Consider the following 16267-nt stretch of genomic DNA (forward strand, 5'->3'; position numbering starts at 1 on the left):
ATCTATCTATCTATCTATCTATCTATCTATCTATCTATCTATCTATCCATATAATTTTTTTTCCCCCTCCAACTACCCTGATGTTGACAAAGGTCTCATGAGTTACAAATATCATCTTTCCATGCAGGAATGTAAACAGTTCAAACTTAGTAAGTCCCTTGTGATTTCTATCTCCTATTTACCTCTTCATGATTCTCTTGAGCCTTGTATTTGAAAGTCAAATTTTCTATTCAGTTCTGGTCTTTTCATCAAGAATGCTTGAAAGTCCTCATTGAATGTCCATTTTTTCCCCTGAAGGATTATACTCAGTTTTGCTGGGTAGGTGATTCTTGGCTGTAATCCTATCTCCTTTGCCCTCTGGAATACTCTATTCCAAGCCTTCCAGTCCTTTAATGTAGAAGCTGCTAAATCTTGTGTTATCCTGATTGTGTTTTCACAGTACTTGAATTGTTTCTTTCTGGCTGCTTGCAATGTTTTCTCCTTGACCTGGGAACTCTGGAATTTGGCTACAATATTCCTAAGAGTTTTCTTTTGGGTATCTCTTTCAGGAGGTGATCAGTAGATTCTTTCCATTTCTATTTTGCCCTCTGGTTTTAAAATATCAGGGCAGTTTTCCTTGATAATTTATTGAAAAATGATGTCTAGGCTCCTTTTTCTTTTTATCATGGCTTTCAGATAGTCTAATAATTTTTAAATTATCTTTCCTGGACCTATTTTCCAGGTCACTTGTTTTTCCAATGAGATATTTCACATTGTGAAATATTTTTTCATTCTTTTGGTTTTGTTTTACAATGTCTTGATTTCTCATAAAATCACTAGCTTCTAATTGCTCCATTCTAATTTTTAAGGAAGTATTTTCTTCAGTGAGCTTTTAGACTTCCTTTTCCATTTGGCCAATTCTGTTTTTTAAGGCATTCTTCTCCTCATTGGCTTTTTGGACTTCTTTTGCCATTTGGGTTAGGCTATTTTTTTAAGGTGTTATTTTCTTCAATATTTTTTTGGGTCTCCTTTAGCAAGCTGTTGACTTGTTTTTCATGATTTTCTTGCATCACTCTCATTTCTCTTTCCACTTTTTCCTCTACTTCTCTTACTTGCTTCTCAAAATCCTTTTTGAGCACTTTCATGGCCTGGGACCAATTCATATTTTTCTTGGAGGCTTTGGATGTAGGAGTTTTGACTTTGTTGTCTTCTTCTGGTTGTATGTTTTGATCTTCTTTGTCACCAAAGGAAGATTCTATGGTCTGACTCTTTTTGTGCTGCTCGCTCATGATCTCAGCCAATTACTTGAGCTACAAATTCTTTGTTAAGGTAGGGGTCTGCTTCTGGTGTGGGGAATGTACTGTCTCAAGCTTCAAAAATATGGTTTTGTGCAGCTGTTTTCAGAGATACTTTAAGGGACCTGTAAATTTTCAGTTCTTCCAAGGTGGTACGATCAAGGGCGAGGTGTTTACTCCTTTCCTGGCCTGTGCTCTGGTCTATGAGTGACCACAAGCAATCTTTTCTGTCTTGGTACCAGAAGGAGGATTCCCTCTCTGCAGCCACTACAAGCTGCACCACACCAGTGTTCCTCCTCGCCCCAGAATCACCATCCAGAACTGTGATCCAGATCCAAGTATGGGCATAGCAAGAGATTCCTGCCTCAGCACCAGCAAAGAGATCCCCAAAATATCAATTCCCCACCCCCACCCCCCCAGTTTGTGGGCTGGAAGCTCTGGAAGCAGTTGTTGCCCTGGGGCTGTGGCAAGACTGAGGCTGGGACCAAGCTTGTCTGTCACTGATATCACAGACTTTTCCTACTACTCCTTCTAAGTTGTCTTTGGCATTTGTGGGTTGAGAAGTCTGGAAACCAACACAGCTGTCTGTGATTAAGACCTCTGAGGCCTGCTCCAGGTTTGTGGAGGCCTGGTCTTTGCCTGAATCCCAGCGCTGAACTGCATTTCTGCCCCAGTCCCTCGCAATAGACCTTTCCAGTCAACCATCCAGGTTGTCTTGGGTTAGAAATTTGTTTCACTCTGTCTTTTTGTGGGTTTTGCTGCTCTAGAATTTGTTTAGAGCCAGTTTTTATAGGTATTTGGATGGGTTTGGGGGAGAGCTCAAGAAAGTCATTGCTTTCACCTCACCATCTTGGCTCCCCCCGCAACTTTCTTCTTGAAGAATGTATTAGACACACACACATATGTATGAAGCTTCTACATAGTTTATTAGCCTTTGGCTATTAACTTTTGTTCCATGATCTGGACCTCCTTGTCATGGAAGATGGAGTGTGCTAGCCTTCTGTGTAGTTTATTAGCCTTTGACTTCTTTTGTTTCATGATCTGGGGGTCATGTTTTATATCCCCCCCTTTTTTGCCATCGTTCTGTATACCAGTCTTTGCATTGAACTCACCAAGTATAGCACTAATTTAATTTAGAGGGCCTGCTTATGTGTTTAAAGAATTCCCCTACTTCCTGATCCTTTGTAACACATCTTGGTGCTTCATGGTAGTCTTTTTGCTTTTGCTCATCATGAGCACTAGGAGATGAGATAATGAAGTGTCCTGTGAAATAATGTTTCTTGTTATCCTTAGATGCAAGACAAAATAAACCCTGGCAAGTTCTTAATTTACTTCTCCAAGGAAAACCTGTGCATTATCCTATTTAGCTTCAACTTCATCTGCTGATATCATTTATAGTAATAATGTCCATATGGATACGGTTGAATTTCTCCTGTAATATGTTGATTTGTTGGACATTGGACAAGGACCACATAATTTAGGGTGCTAATAATTAAAATCATATTTACTATCAATGTAGAAATTATTTAATTTTTAGTATCTTCAATTTTGTCTTCTGCCAGTTTGCTATTATTAGGATCTTATTAATCCTTCTTGTCCAGATGGAATAAGACTAAACATAGCATATTTATCCATAGCAAATGGGTTCCTTATCCTATCTTTTTTACTTAGAAATATTTATAAATGAATTCATTTTTTGAGATCCATCAAGTGATTAATAAACAGATTTTTAATGCTCTATTTAATTTTCAGCAATTTTTTAAAAATTGGAAAATACAAGCAAAGTCTTATTTAAAAAATTATTCAATCATCTTATCTTTCTGGATTGAAGTAAGAATTAGAGGGCCTTCCATTGATTTATTTCACTAACGTTTTCCCAGAATATCAATGGAACATGCTAATTTCAGGGAATATTTGTAAAATAAATTTGCTTTATTTTTATTATCATCTTGAAGAAAAATGTCAATTTCTTGTTTTACATGAAATGCCCTTTAAAATACATCAGCACAAGAAAGCCAGGATGTTGTGCAATAATAAAGAAATGCTCTATTTTCTGCTCCTGTTATCATTGTGCAATTTTTCCCCATTTACTTTTATTTTAAAATTAATAAGAACTTATTTTCCTCTTCTCACTCCTCAATTTAAAAGAAAAAAAGAAAAAGAAAACCCACATAACTGATTTGTTTAGTGAAGCAAAACAAATTACTACATTTCTATGTCAAAAAATGTGTAACTTGCAATTTTCCATAGTATCTTCCTCTTAATGGATTTTTAAAATTAAAGTTAATTACTGTTGTAACAACTTGAAAAAGCCATATGTAGCTCTTCACTCATATTTTTCAGCACAAGGATTTGTTTATGAAATGTACATTTCCAAATTGCTTAAGAAGTCACATTTTTAAACTAGAACTTGCAGATCTAAATTTTGCTCTGTGATTGGTTGAACTCAGCAAGTGAATAGGCTAGCCTGATTTTTTCACATTATATTTTTTTCTTTGAAAAATTCTTCAACTATTGAATATTCTTCTTAAAGCGGTCTTACCAGTGATAGGTTTATGGAATAACAAAACATCCCTAATGTCAATTTCTAAATAACATATGTAATCAAATGAACATTTTAACTACTGATTCATCAATATAGGAAGATTTAAATAGTTAATTAATTGCTCACAAAAGTCTTCAGACATATGATTAGATCTCCTTCCCACTGTACTTACTGCAGAAAACTATTTGAAGTTGTTTTTGATATTTCACTTCTATATTTCAACCATTTCAAACACTGCAGATTGTGTCAATATTTTTTCTATCAAATTATATGTGTGTATGGCATATAGCAATTCCATTTGTTGTTCAGTCGTATCCAACTCTTGCATCCAACTCTTTATGACCCTGTTTGGGGTTTTCTTGGCAAAGACACTGGAGTGGCTTGCCATTTCCTTCTCCAGATCCTTTTAAAGATAAGGAAACTGAGGCAAACTGGGTTAAGTTACATGCCCAGGGTCACATAGCTAGTAAGTGTCTGGAGCCAGATTTAAACTTAAGAAGAAGAATCTTCCTGACTTCAGGCCCAGTACTCTATCCACTATACCACCTGCCCTAGCAATTCCATAAGCCACTTTATATGATAAAAACAACCCCACTTACATAGCAAGTAAGACTTTTGAAAAAGTTTGCATTTGATTATTAAAAAAGATTTGAATTTACTCTGGAAATATTAATTATCTTGCCAATGTTTTCACCATGTATACTTTCATGATGTTTGAATGTATAAGATTTCATTCTATCTACAACTTATGGATTCATATAACTCTTATCATTAATAATAATGCATTGTTATTCTACTTAAACTATTTCTGTTGCTTTTGTTTCTACTAGTTTTAGATGCTCCAGTAGGCTTCCCTCTAAAGCCAGTTATGTATTTATCCATCATAAATTGATGTAATTTCATTTTTTAATTAAAGAAAGTTTTCAAGATTGGTCATATTTAAGTTTAAATGTTGGAAATTGCAAATGATTTAGTTGTTGGTGTTTGATTGTACAGTCATGTCCAACTATGGACTTTAACACTCTGGTCTTCCTATCCTTCACTTTGTCCTAAGTCTATCCAAGCTGATGTTCATTGCTTCCATGACATTATCTATCCATCTCATCCTTTGCTGTCTCTTTTTCCTTTTGCCTTCAATCTTCCCCAACATCAGGGTCTTTTCCAATGAGTCCTGTCTTCTCATTATATGGCCAAAATATTTAAACTTCAGCTTCAGTAGCTGACCTTCCAGTGAATGGTTTGAATTAATTTCTTTAAGTATTGACTGATTTGATTTCCTTGCTATCCAAGGGACTCTCAAAAGTATTCTCCAGCACTGTAATTTGAAAGTGTTGAATCTGTGGCACTCAGCTTTCTTTGTAGTCCAACTCTCACAGCAATATATTGCTACTGGACAAACCACAGCTTTGACTATACAGTCCTTTGTTGGCAAGGTGATATCTTTGATTTTTAGTGTGCTGTCTAGATTTGCCATAATTTTCCTTCCAAGGAGAAAGTGTCTTTTAATTTTGTGGCTGCAGCTGCCATCTGCAGTGATTTTTGAGTCCAAGAATATAAAATATAACACTGCTTTCATTGATTCTCCCTCTATTTGCCGGGAAGTGGTGGGACCACTTGTCAAGATATTGTGGATTTTTTTTATTTTAAACTTCAAGGCAGCTTTTATACTCTCCTCTTTCACCCTCATTAAGATACAATTCTTCACTTTCTGCCTTTAGAGTGGTATTGCCTGCATGTATGAACGTGTTGATATTCTCCTAGTAACCTTGATTCTGGCTTTTGTTTTGTCTAGCCTGGCATTTCACATGATGTACTCTGCATATAAGTTAAATAAATATGATAATATACAGTCTTTTCAAACTCTTTTTGCATTCTTAAACCAATCACTTGTTCTATGTTTGGTTCTAACTGTTATTTCTTGGCTTGTATATAGGTTCATCAGGAGAAAAGTAAGATGATTTGATACTTCCATTTCTTTGAGGACTTCCTATATTTTGTTGTGATCCACATGGTCAAAGTCTTTAGTATAATTAATAAAGCAGAAGTAGATATTTTTCTGGAACTTCCTTGCTTTCTCCATAATCCAGCAAATGTTGGCAATTTGGTCTCTAGTTTCTCTGCCTCTTTGAACACCAGCCTATTCTTCTGATAATTTTTGGTTCACATATTACTGAAGCCTAGCTTGTAGAATCTTAAGCATAACCTTGCTGGCATGTGAAATGAGTGCAATTGTTTGGTAATTTGAACATTCTTTGGCATTGCTCTTCCTTAGGATTGGGATGTAAAATGATCTTTTCCAATCCAGTGACCATTGTTGAGTTTTCCAAATTTTCTGGCATATTGAGTGTAGCACTTTAACAGTATAATCTTTTAGGGTTTTAAATAGTGCAGTTGGAATTCCATCACTTCCACTAGCCTTATTATTAGCAATGCTTCCTAAGACCCACTTGACATCATTCTCCAGGATGTCTGGCTCTAGATCAGTAATCATACCATCATAGTTATAAGTCCCTACAATTTTTGTCTTTTATCATGCCAACTTTTACATGAACATTCCTTTGATAGCTCTAATTTTCTTAAAGAGATCTCATCTTTCCTATTCTATTGTTTTCTTCTATTTCTTTGCATTGCTCCTTTAAGAAAACCTTCCTACCTCTCCTTGTTATTCTTTGGAATTCTGCATTCAATTGTGTATATCTTTTGCTTTCTCCTTTACTTTTCCCTTTCTCTTCCCTTCTTTCCTCAGCTATTTGTAAAGCTTCATCAGACAGCCATTTTGTTTTCTTGCTCTTCTTTTTCTTTGGAATGTTGTTTTGTTGCTGCCTTCTGTACAATTTGTGAACCTTTGACCATAGTTCTTCAGGTAGTCTGTTAATCAGATCTAATCCCTTAAATGTATTTGTCACTTCTACTTCATATTCATAAGGGACATTATTTAGGTCATACCTATATGGTCTGATTGTTTTCCCTACTTTCTTCAGTTTGAATTTTACAATAAGAAACTCATGATCTGAGCTACAGTCAGTTCCAGGTCTTTTGAAAACTGATTGTATAGTTTTTCCACCTTTGGCTCCAAAGTATATAATCAATCTGATTTCAATATTGACCATCTGGTGATATCCAAGTGTAACCTTTTGGTCTCTTGAAAAAGTGTTTCCTATGACCATTGAATTATCTTGACAAAACTGTATTAACCTCTGCCTTGCTTCATTTGTACTCCAAGGTCAACTTTGCCTGTTATTCCAATTATCTTTTGATTTCTTACTTTAGCATTCCAATCCCTTATGATGAACATGATGTGTTTATTTGTTTGTTTGTTTGTGGGTGTTATTTCTAATAGATGTTGTAGGTCTTCATTGAACTGATCACCTTTGGCCTCTTCACCATCAGTAGTTAGAACATAGACTTGTATACTGTGGTGTTGAATTGTTTGCCTTGGATTTGAACAGATATCATTCTGTTATTTTTGAGATTATACCACAGTAATGCTTTTCTTACCATTTTATTGACTATGAGGGCTACTTTATTTCTCCTAAGGGATTCTTACCTACAGTAGTATTTGTATTGACCCCCCTGAATTAAATTTACCCATTCCTATACATTTAAGTTCACTGACATCTAAGGTGTCAATGTTTAATCTGTTCATCTCCTGTTTGGCTACATATAGCTTGCCTTGGTTCATAGCTCTTATATTGCAGTTGATTTACTATAACAATACTTGAATTATTTCAATTTTTTAAAAGTTTTTTTTAATTAGTTTGTATTTACCAAAACGAATGACTGAGAAATATAACAGAAGTTATGGTACTAGAGTCAAGAAGATTTGAGTTCAAATCCAGTTTCAGATACTGATTGATTAGCTGTGTGACTTTCACCAAATCACTTAATCTCTGTTTGCCTTAGTTTCCTCAATTATAAATGGGGATAATAATAGCATGTACCTCCCATTTTGTGAGAAACAAATGAAATATTTATAAAGAGCTTAGCACAGTTTCTGGCACATAGTAGGCACTATATAAATGCCTTAAATTCACCTAAATTCACTTCCATATAAAGATTGTTTAAGTACAGTTTGCCTACTTTCAAATGCAGCAAAGAATATCGTCCGTATTAGGCACTAAAGTGCCAGATCACTCCTGACTCTACATAAGCAGATGAAAATGTGTCCTTATTTGCCTATACTGTATTAAATAATGCTTCAGTGCACTCATATTCAATTGGTGTGAATTCACTGGGTTAATCTTGTTTTTGTTGATTTTTATTTGAACTTAACTTTCATTGAAAAAAGTTATTGTACTTTTGTAGATGGTAATTATACTCATAAATACCTAATAATTTTAGCCATTATATCAGCCTCCTCTGAATTGGGTCTTACACCTTTGGGGGAGAATGGGGTATACTCTCTACTTAGGAAAACTCTGCCGAAAAGGGCATACAATTACATGAATTTAAAATAGCATAGTCTATAATGTACTCTGTCAGGGGGAATACTTCTAGTAGCCACATTTGTATGAAATTATTATCTTTATTTAATGGATGAGGTAACTTGGATACAGCAATCAGAAATAACAAATCAGAAGGACTTTGTGATTAAAAACTCTATTTAGGAGGCATCATGGAATAGAGGATATAAAGCAGGCCTTAGAATTATGTCAACTTGTGTTTAAGTCTGAACTTTAACACATACTGCCTGTGTGGCCTCAGGCAAATCACTAAACTTCTCAGTATACCCAGGCAATTCTGGAAGAGTTTAAATTGCATATATGCACTGGTAGAGGGAGTTTTCTCACCAGGAGCTCCTTTCAACATTGGCAAGGACTAAAATAACAAAACAAAACTCTTCCATTATACAATGTTTCCTCTTCGTCCAATATGTCCTTGAAAATGTGTGCATCTGTTCTTTATAAATGTGACTCATGAATATGATTTTAATTAAACTAAGGGATAATACAACCTATTTATAACTTTAAGCATCCTCTTGGTAATTCTAGAATGATACAACTTCAAACCACTAAAAGCACAAAAGCTTCAGAAAGATCATGGAAAGAAGTGACATAAAACAATGTCTGTTTAGGAAAATAAAAATTCATGTCTTTTATGTAAGGGAAGAGAAATACAACAGTAGCTAGAAGAGGCATCAGAATCTAAAGAATAATGTTGGAATGTCAGCATTTTACAGTTGTTCCAATGCTGGACTTGGAGGCAGCAGATCTGGGTTGAAATTCTCTTTCCAACACTAGTTGTATGACCAGTCTTAACATCTTTGAGCCTGTTTCTTTATCTGTAAAATGAGGCAATTTATACTTGCAGTACTTTTCTTACAAGATTGTTGTGAGGCTTATATGGGATAATTTATTTAAAGGGCTTTAAAAATTTCGAAGAACTATATAAGTGTCAGTTCCTCCACAAAGCCCTACTATGATGCCTCATTGTGCCTTTAGCACATTGAATGGGTACCTTGCAGTGAACTTTTGGAGGACATGTGAAAGAATTGTTCAAGGTGGGATTGCATGGGTTGCAATTGCCCTCGGGTGCCTTCCAAATCAATGAGGTCATAGGTCCACTTGAATATTTGTATAAATGGTTGTTGTTATTGCTATTGTTACTAGTAGTAATACTAGTTAATAGTAATAGGAGTTATTTCTCTAAGCTGAGAAGACCTGTGGATTCTCTAGTCAGTCAGGAAGGCTCTGATACTATACAAAACACTGACAAGAGATGACCAACTACTCTATGATTGAGTTACCAACCTTGATGGAATTCAATAAGCATTTATTAAGCACTTAGTCTGTGTTAGGTTCTGTGCTAGGTAGTAGGGATAACAAAGGCTTGCTATATGATTTGCAAAAAAAAATTGTGTAGATTTTTAGCAAAGGAATTTTTGATTCTGCTTTGCAAATGTTGGTTTACATTTGATTCCTTATTCTTGGTTTTACCTAATTGTATAATAGGAAGACAGACTCAGTAATGTCAAGCAAGCATTGTTGATTGGAAGATAACTGACAATAACAAAACTAAAAATATTAGTTTTGGGAAATTCTCTAAGTTCATGGAGTTATTTGGGAAAGAAGGTACAGAGAATTGGATTGAAATTAGTGGTGGGTGTTTGTATGTATTGGGGGTGGTAGTACTACTTTTATTCAATAATGTGTTTCATTTTCTTAATCTGCAAATCCCATTTCAACTAAAAACAGGATAAGGATGCTTGGGGCCTTTCATATGACTTCTCTAAGGTCAAAGATTTAATTTTGTTTATGGGCCTTTTTTTTATTTCATGAATGGACTGCAACATATTACCAATGAAGAAATTCACAGGATAAGTGGCATAAAATATGTTAGCACAGAGATACATGAGCAGAGAAGTAGATGGGCTGGTCATGTAATGAGAGTAAGTGATAGTCAATCAATAGCCCATTTGCTTCATTGCTATTTATCTCCTCTCAAGGGATCTAGAAAGGAAAGGCCCTGATATGGGAGGTGTATCCTCTTTGGATGATTTATGAAAGAACATGGACAAGAGTTGTACAGGATGAGAAAGTGTACATGAGTACCGTGATCTGCATAATTGGAGAGAGTATTCATATACATGAGATCACTGATCCATTGAAATGTCAAAGTAACTAAAAAGTTTATTTAGAAAAATTAAGGTTGCAAACTTGCAGTTGGGCTTTTATCAGTAAAGGTTGTTAAGTAAAGAATAAGAGGGAGGGATTTAGAATTAATTTGTGATGACATTAGAGACAAAGAAATTAAGACTTCGCCCCGGTCATTCAGGGTACAAGTATTTATGAAGTAACCTACAAAGTGCCAGGTTCTGTGCTAAGTACTGAAGATACAAAGAAAAGCAAAAACCAAACCCTGCTCTCATGGAGCTTCCCTTTCCAATGGGGGAGATAATATGCAGACAATTATGTACAAACAAGATACATACAGGATAAATTGGAGATAGTGAACAGAGGGAAGGCACTAGCATTAAGGCAGGCCAGGAGGAGTTCTTTCAGAAGGTAAGATTTTAGCTGGAACCTGAAGGAAGTGAAAGAAGCTGGAGAACAGAAATGAGGGAGGAAATTTCAGACATGGGAGACAACTATTGAAAATGCCTGGAGTCAGGAAATAGACTGTCTTGTGTGTTACAAGACATAGCAAGGTAGTCACTATGAAAAGCAAAGATTAAGAGCACTCAAACTTTGCATAATTTCTAATAAATGCTTATAATACTTAAGCCCCTTCATCTATCTTTCTCTTCATCTCAATTAATTAGCAAGCACATAGCAAACATCTACTGTGTGCTAGATGTTGTGCTAGGCTCTGGTAAAACAAAGATGAAAAAATGAAACAATCCCTGAATTCAAGTTTACTCCTGTCTCAAAACTCTGCTTTTGTGCCTATTTTCTTATCCTTCTAGTAGTCTTTGAAGAAGAAATAGCCTTCTTTCTGTCTAGGATTAAACCATTCAGTTCTCAACTCTATCTTCTTTGTCCCTACTTCCTCTGTGAACTCTTTGTTGTTGTTCAGTCATTCAGTTGTGTCTGACTCTTTGTGACCCCATAGTACTCCAGGCCCTTCTATTCTCCACTATCTCTCAAAGTCTCTCCAAGTTCATGTTCATTGTTTCCATGATACTATCTATTTCATCCTCTTCTGTCTCTTTTGCCTTCAACCTTTCCCAACATCAGAGTCTTTTCCAATGAGTTCTATCTTTTCATTATGTGGCCAAAGTATTTAAACTTCAGCTTGAGTGTTTTACCTTCCAGTGAATGGTTTGAATTAATTTATTCATGTATTGACTGATTTGATCTCCTTGCTGTCCAAAGGACTGTCCAAAGTCTTCTCCAGCACCACACTTCAAAAGTGTTGATTCTGTGGTGTTCAGTTTTCCTTGTAGTCCAACTCTCACAGCAATATATTGCTACTGGACAAGCCATAACTTTGGCTATTCAGACCTTTGTCAGTAAGGTGTTGCCTCTGCTTTTTAGTATGCTGTCCAGGTTTGTCATAGCTTTCCTTCCAAGGAACAAGTGCTTTTAATTTTGTGACTGCAGCTGCCATCTGCAATGATCTTTGAGTACAAGAATACAAAATCTGACACTGCTTTCATTGATTCTCCTTCTATTTGCCAGGAAGTGATGGGACCAGTTGCCAAGATCTTAGGGTTTTTCTTTTTATGGTAAGCTTCAAGTCATCGTTTTACTCAAATATTCCCCTTCCACCCTAGTATCCTCAATCTATTCCTCTCCAATGAATCCTTCCTATCTACCTACAATTTTAGAGAGTCCCTCTCTCTCTCTCTCTCTCTCTCTCTCTCTCTCTCTCTCTCTCTCTCTCTCTCTCTCTCTCAATTGAATTTGCCTCTGGTGCCTCATCCAGCTGTTTCATTTTTCTCCTTCTCAATCTTGTCTCCCCCATTGGAAGGGGAGGGGATCCTTGAGAGCAGGGACTGTTTTTTGCCTTTCTTTGTATCCTGAACACTTGGAACAGAGCCTGGTACATAGTAGGTGATTTTTAAAAACTTGTAACCTCAATGACTGGTACAGGAGTCTTCCTGCCTCTGATAACCTTGCAAATCAATAAATCAGTTTAATCACGTACTCACTTCATTGCTCCCTGCAACCCAGTTTCCCCTGTCCTTATCCCACCATTGTATTGCAACTGTGTTCAAAAGTCAACCCTAACTTATACTACTAATAAAAAACAATGTTTTTTCTTCATTCCCCTAAACCTCTCCTGATATGCCACACCCTGGTTGTCTTAATCCTCTAACAATTCTTATTTAATTTGCACCTAATTATTGGGATTCCCCAAAGTTTAGCCTTTAGCTTTCTGCTCTTCTGAAAACATACTCCTTTCTTTGTCAGTTTTATCCACTCTCTCAGCTTCAATGAGAATAAGTTCTTAATTTCTGTTTGTACCTCTGACCAGTCTCTAAATCTATAACTGGCAGTTCCATTTGGATGTTCTATTTTCATTAAAAACTTGATCTAGTTAAAATTGATTTTATTATTTTCTCTGCAAAAATGATATTCCCTCCTAGCCCTAATCCTGTAGTGTCCTGTATGGTTAGTTAATATTTCACAGGTGTACTTTTCATTTTTCTAAATTAATAGTTACCTTCTCTAGGGCAAAGGCCATGCCATATTTCTTTGTATCCCTCATAATTCCTAGAGATTCATAAGGAATAATTGTTACCCAGTTGATTTATAAAGGTAAATCACTTGGAATGCATTATGTATTTAAGGTCAATGGATATGTAGATTTAAATTCTGATAATGGTTCTCATTAGCTTTTTGCTTTTGCTCAATCCTTTAATCTCTAAGTTTCATGACATAAAAAGCAAAAAGAAAAGTGCATCAGTAATTGAGTTATTTACCTCATAGGGTAGGTTTGAGTTACAAAATAAGGTATGTCAAGGGCTTGGTAAACTCCAAAGTTCTATACAGATGTGAAACCTAATTGCCAAAATCTCCTTACTATTATTCCACCTATACTTGGGTCATAATCTTCATTTCCTCTTTCTCAATCCCTGCAACTTTGGACTCTGACCTCAGATCCCCTAGCTGTGATAGATGAGCTTTAATCCTATGTTGCTGGAAGTTAGACCTCCACACTACGTTCTGGCCAACTTCACATCTAACTGTATTGCCATCCCACCTTTCAAGATCCCTTTCATGTGTTATTGCCATTAAAATGAGAGACCACTGAGGCAAGGACTATTTTGATTGCTTGTACTTGTAGAAAAAGCATTTAATAAATCTATCTATCTAGAAATCTATCTATCTATCTATCTATCTATCTATCTATCTATCTATCTATCTATCTACCAAGAACACAGTAAATTGTTGAGATCCTTTTGAGGGACAGCTAATTTTAATGAACATAGGCAAATATGACCAAACAAACACACTGAAGGAAGAAGACACAGAATGATCTACAAAAGAAGATTTTTCCCATAGTGCTAATATATTTTTCTATATATAATTTTTACACTGTCACTTGGTATTTTGGGACACATTAAAGTGGTAATTGAAACTTGATCTTTAACACAAACACACACACACACACACATACACACACATATGACAGGGACTAGATTCCTTAACAGAATGATTGTGAACCATACAAATGTGGTTTAAATATTTAACTGTAAACAGCTGTCTTCAACAGCTGTGCCTCTGCAAATTTTTGGCCCAGTGGCCATTAATTTTCAAACCTGGGGTGTGGTTCATTCAGAGAGGGCAATTTTCCATGTTTATTGTAAACTGGGAATTGATGTGAGCAATATTAAAACAAAAAGAGTAAGATTCTAAAGCTGATTCCAAATATTTTCTTTCATTTGCTATCTATTTGCGGAGCTATTTTATTTTCATTAAAATTATTTCAGTCATACCATCTGTTTCAGCATCCACTGTAACACTGACACAAAGCCAAAGAAGAAATAGTCTTCCTTCCAATAGTGCAAGAGAACCAAACTCTTACAAAGGCTATGAATTGCTTTGGTGTCCTGGAAAGTCTGAAAGTGTAGATGCTGATTCATCTTCAGTTTTAAAGGGAAATTTGCACAGATGTGTATTTTGAATTCTACAATGCATGAACTGAATTATTAAAAATGTTATTAGCTTCTGTAGACTGATTGATCCACTATAGAGAATATGGTAGTGTCATGAGGGATCGAAAGAAGCTGTGGGGGAAAAAAAAAGCTTACTATTAGAAATTAATGTCTTGCTAGTTTTCTGCCAAAAAACAAGAGATTGGGATCTTCTGGCTTATGGTTGTTATTAACTGTCCTTTCTCCTACCTAACTAGGAGGATATACAGATCATTCCTTTTTTGATCCAAACCAAGAAACCAGTGAGAATTTTATCAAATTTTCATTCAGTGGAGTTGAATAAAAAAGGGAAATTTTTTTTTCGCAGAGACACACATGTACACTCACATACATATACACCACTGGGATGAAATCACCATTCTGTTAACATTTCCTTTGATGATATTATACTTGAAATTTAATGTAAGCTGTGCTAGAGCTTTCTACTTAGATTCTGGGAGAACAGCATATGAAAGTCATTACATTAAAGCAAATAAAAATGAGAACCATAGTACAACAGTATGTGTCCTTCCTGTCTCTCTGGGCACATGGGGAACACACTCAGATTTATTTTAGAAACTCAAAATAAACTCTTAATGCCTTATAGACAATAAGTAGCCTAATTCTTCAAATATCAGCAACTTTTATTGAACTGTATGTGACTTAGACCAACAGTGGTCCCAATTAAAATATTTGTTGATATCCTTGTGAATTTAATCCACTAAAAGTTTTGAGATGTAATTGCATGCCTTGTTTTAGAATAATTAGCATCCTATTACCTGATGCCATAGAATAATTCCATCATGAAACCAACTCAGTCCCTGCCTGTAACCTCCATACCATTAGAAGGCCCTACCATGCTGTTTTCTCTCTACTACTGGCTCACTCTTTGGCCTGCCCCATCTCCACACTGGCTGACTGAACCCCTAGGGATAGTAATCTCCCTGAACTCATTCCTTGATAATTAGCATACTCCCACAACATATCATACATTTATCATATCATAGTAATTATATTTGTTAGAAATTTTGAGAGATTTGAAATATGTTATAATCCAAGCAAATTTTACTGTTTGAAATTCTTCAAAATATTCATACAATTAAATATCATTTTATCATAAAATTCATAGTAAAGAACTAGAAACAAAGTTCCAATCAATTGGGGAATGACTGAACAACTTTGATATATAAATGCAATGGACATATGAGGAATTCAGAGGAATTTGCGAAGACTTGTAAGGAATGATGCAGGATAAAATAAACAGAACTAGAAAAATCAGGTCACATGACCAAGTTAGAGAACTAGGCATGTTCTTCTTCAGTTCCTACCAACTTTCAACCCTTCCCCACCTCTTGCCACCCCAAATTCCAGAAGAGTAATTATGTGCCAAAGGTAGAACAAGTACAGATGTTTGCATGGGTCAAGATAACAGCCTTATGAAATAAAAGTAGAAAATACTAATTTATAAAATGTACACTTAACCCCTCTCCTTCACTAGCCTCTATATTTGTGCAAAGCGCAAAACAAAACAAAACAACAAAACAAAACAAAACAAACAATTCATGGATTTGAGATCCACTATGATGTTTCCCTCTGTTTCAGTCTATGCCCATTCTTTCTAGCCTTGCTCTTCCCTGTGTTCCTATTGAAAAAAAAAACAGACCTTGAATCTTCTCAACTACTTTGGGGAGGTCCCTAGGTAGGGAACCCCAAGATTACAGAATCTCTGACTGGAAAGATGGGTGCATTGAACTATTCCCAACCCTACAAAAAAATTGGTAGATGCTGACTTAGCCCAGTCAAAGAACTAAAAGAAAGTGGGCAAATGAAGCAAAGGGCCAACACGAGTGCTGCACCAGGCCAGGA

This window comes from Vombatus ursinus, unplaced genomic scaffold (genome assembly GCF_900497805.2).
Source record: "Vombatus ursinus unplaced genomic scaffold, bare-nosed wombat genome assembly UNPS02014872.1, whole genome shotgun sequence".
Lineage (NCBI taxonomy): Eukaryota > Metazoa > Chordata > Mammalia > Diprotodontia > Vombatidae > Vombatus > Vombatus ursinus.